Genomic DNA, 3,859 nt, shown 5'->3' with positions numbered 1-3,859 from the left:
GACCACTGGGTTCCTTAGAAGGAGCAGAGAGGTGAGAATTCAGAAAGGAGGTTGAAGGAGCGGCTGAGGTTGCAGGTCTTCACTTACCCCATCAAGTCCATGTCCCACGCACATTGCTAAGGATAGGGAACAGTTCTGCGATGAAAGTGTCCCTTTTTGATTACTCAGGACTGAGGAGGGCTGAGAGTACTCCCCACTCCTGCCACCTCAGTTCCCTGTTGGCACAAAGGTCAGTTCTCTGCCTGCTGCCAAAGTCAAGCCGAAATACGCCAAGGCAAACTTCTGGCGAGGATAAAGACAGTTTTATTAACAGGAAGGATGGTGCCAAAGAAGCAGAGAGTTGCTTCCTCTAACTGCCTCCCCGAACAAAGAAAGGAGGGGATTCTTATACCTTTGAAACAGGGAAGAGGTTTGGAAAAGGAGCCTTAATAATCTTGCAGCAAAGGTGTGGACGACAGGCTAATCCATACTTGATGTTGTGGTCATTGCGCGGCACATGGTGGTGTTACAGTGGCACGATTGAGCTTGCTTTTCCCTGGGGCTCACAAACCCAAGCTCCCGTCTAATTATGCTTTAACAAAACACGCCTGTTCCCTGGCCTAAAATCACAAACCATTCATTTGTTTAAAGCCTTGCCGCAAAGGAAAGTAAAACCAATGATAGCAAAATTCTAAATCAACTCATTTCATTTGTTTCACTGCAAATCTATTTACCGTATACACTCGAGTATAAGCCGACCCGAATACCTGCCGAGGCACCTAATTTTACCACAAAAACGGCATTAAAAAGTGTGCCGAAAAACTCGGCTTATACTTGAGTGTGTACAGTAATGTCTCTTACAGCATCTTCATGAAAAGTATCTGAATCTCCAACTCTGATAAAGGAACAGTAAAAGCATGTCCACCTGATTATCAATTCTACAAGCAAGCACACACGAGGCCCCAGCAGCTGGCTGAGGCTTGATGCGCCTGCAGAACCAGGATCAGGGCATCCCTGCAAAGGGTAAGTCCTCTGGGCCCCGTGACACAGGGCTTTAAAGCCAGGTTCTCAGCATCCCTGGTGATGGGCCCCTGGAGGTGCCAGCCCAGAGTCTGTGCCCAGCACCTGGCCTTCTTTAGCTTTCTTGGCCATGAAAGGCTTCTCTCATTTCACTTGGGTTGTTCTTTTCTGTTCTGGAATTCATGGATGTCTGTTTTTCTCAGTTGACAAGTACTTTCCAAGTCTTCTTCTGTCCTTTGAAGCAGAAGGGGGAGAGGAGATGTAAACAAAGCAGCCAGGACTGTCCTAAAGTGAGTCAGGAGTAGTGAGTGATCAGGCAAAGGACCATTAGCTTGTCACCACCCACCCACAGCCGCTGGGTGCTAGTACTGAAATCCAGGAGGGTATGGTCAATTCTCAGAGACCGCAGCGGCTTCTCACCTGGGCAGTGCGGGTGGGGAAGGGCGTGTAGGAGAGGGGCATATGGAGAAGGGCAAGCCCTGATCCTCAGTCCCAGTGCCAAATGCCAAGGGCCAGAAGGGACTCTCGGAAAACCAGCTACAAATCAGAGTTCCAGTGCCGCCTAGTGACCATGGAGGACATTGCAGAAGCAAAGAACAGGAGAGAAAGTGGGGATGGTTAGCGCACAATGGGTGGAGGACCCCATTCTACCAGGTCCCCCAGGATGCTGCCTGGGGCACCTGTGTTCTCTCACTGTATGGCCTTGGACTGGCACCTCTATCCTATTGACCTCAGTTTCCCCAACTGTAGAATGAAGGGGTTGATGAAGTGAGGTCACATGCCAGCTCTTCTGATCCTCATGTCCAGCTAAGATCTGACCATCCTAGTCCCCCACCCTCCAGTCCCCCTTGAGCACACGCATTCTTGTTTCACTCCGCCGTAAACTCTTCCCTAACGACACTGAAGCATCCAGCTGCTGACGGAATGGTTGGCATTCAGAACCCAGCAGCACTGATCAGAACAAGCTGAGGCCGTCTGCTTCAGGAAGGATGCACAGCCTTGGAAATCTGGGAGTGGTTCTACTCTTGTAGGGTCGCTCTGAGTCTGACGGAATCCACTCAGTAACCGTGGTGGGGTTAGGATTTGGCTCAAAGGTGTCTTCCCTCGCATTTCTCCCTGCTTCCCTGCCTTCCAGATGCAAGACCCCAAGTGCCTGCACTGCAGCCGGTCGTCTGGCTTTAAACCAGAATACTGGCCTCCCAAAGATGCTCGTGGAAACTGTGGGCATATTACATGACCAAAGGGGCTTCCTGCTGAGATTAAGTGAAGGGTCTTGAGATGGAGAGATGATCTGGGCCAGTCCAATACATATATAATCACTGGAGTCCTTTTTAAGAGGGAGACGGTCGGGTCAGAGCCAGAGGACAGGGGCCAGTGGAAGCAGAAGAGACAGTGACACAGGACCACACACCAGGCATGGAATTAAGGCCGCCTGTACACAAAGGAACCCTGATGGTGTAGTAGTTAGGCATTGGGCTGGGATCTACATAGTTGGCAGTTCAAAACCACCAGTAGCTCCAAGGGAGAAAGACAGGACTTTCTAGTCCTATACAGTTGACATCCACGGGGACTCACTGTGAGTCAGCATTGACTCGATGGCATTGAGCTTGTTCATATTGGGCCCGCACAGAGAGGAACAATGGTGATATCGTGGGCTAGGCATGGAGCTGCTACCGAAAACTCAGCGGTTCAAAACCACCAGCCTTTCGAGAATGATGAGGTCGATTGCTCCCATGAATACTTCAAGTCTTTGGAATCTAAAGAGGCAGTTCTACTCTGTCTATGTAGGGTCACTCTAAGTCAGAATCCACTCCGTGGCAGTGGGTTGGTTTGGGGTGGTTTTTTCCATACGAAGGCAAAGGACCCTACCCTAAACCCTCCAGAGACAAAGCAACCCTGGCGACCCCTTTGAGACCCCTGACCTCCAGAACTGTACAGGAATAATGGTGCTGTTGTAAGTCACAATATTTGTAATATTTTAAATCAGTGATAAAAATTCCAAACCCACTGCAGTTCTACAGGGTGGATGAGTTGACCAGTGGGTTTCTTCTTATAAGAATAACTAAAAGTTACCATCAACTGAGGCACCTTCCTATGTACTGGATCAGGTGCTCTTAGAATAATTTCGGGTGGCAACTTGAATCTCCATTTTAAAAGTGAGAACTCCGAGTCCTAATTTGCCCAGGATCGCCCTAGGGTGGACTGTTTCATCTTTGCCGTGTCTGGCAGGAACCTGGGTAAGAATTTGGTGGGGAGGAGGCGAGGTGGCCAGGGAGGGGCACAGGCTGGGCAGGCCGAGGGCCCCTCAGGACAGAAGCCCAAACTAATACCTTTTCTTCCCGCCTAGAGCAGAAAGGACATAAAATCCAGAAGAAACTCGCGGACCCATGAGCCCCGCTTCCATTTAGGGTTCAATTACTGCCTGTGTCCTGGCCCATCCTCCCCGCCCCCCTGCGCCCCACCTTGCTGCCCCTGCCCAATTTTAGCAGCTCTTGGGTGGAGTGTAGGGGCATCAGCAGATAGGGATGACCAGAGAGTGAAGTGTTAAATCTGCCAGAGGGTTCAGGGGGTGGGCGTGGGGAGGAGAGTATTCTGAGACCGGCTCAGACCCCCAGGGGTCCCGTTGAGCCCCCTCCCTCCACACGTGCGGCATAAGGAGGCATCTGTTCTCCGCTGAATAAACAAGGACAGGGAAGCGATTCCCTGCACCACCACCACCACCCCTCAAAGTCCAGCCCAGGCACAAAGCGCCTTTCTCCGCCAAGACGCCTCCTGGGCGCCGCCAGCACGCTCCGTCTGGCCTCCTCTCCCCCAACCCCGGCGAACAGCCAGACCCACACAGGACCCCGTGGAAACCAGA

The sequence above is a fragment of the Tenrec ecaudatus genome, chromosome 12 (genome assembly GCF_050624435.1).
Source record: "Tenrec ecaudatus isolate mTenEca1 chromosome 12, mTenEca1.hap1, whole genome shotgun sequence".
Lineage (NCBI taxonomy): Eukaryota > Metazoa > Chordata > Mammalia > Afrosoricida > Tenrecidae > Tenrec > Tenrec ecaudatus.
The sequence above is the reverse complement of the archived record's forward strand: the minus strand, read 5'-3'. Positions refer to the sequence as shown.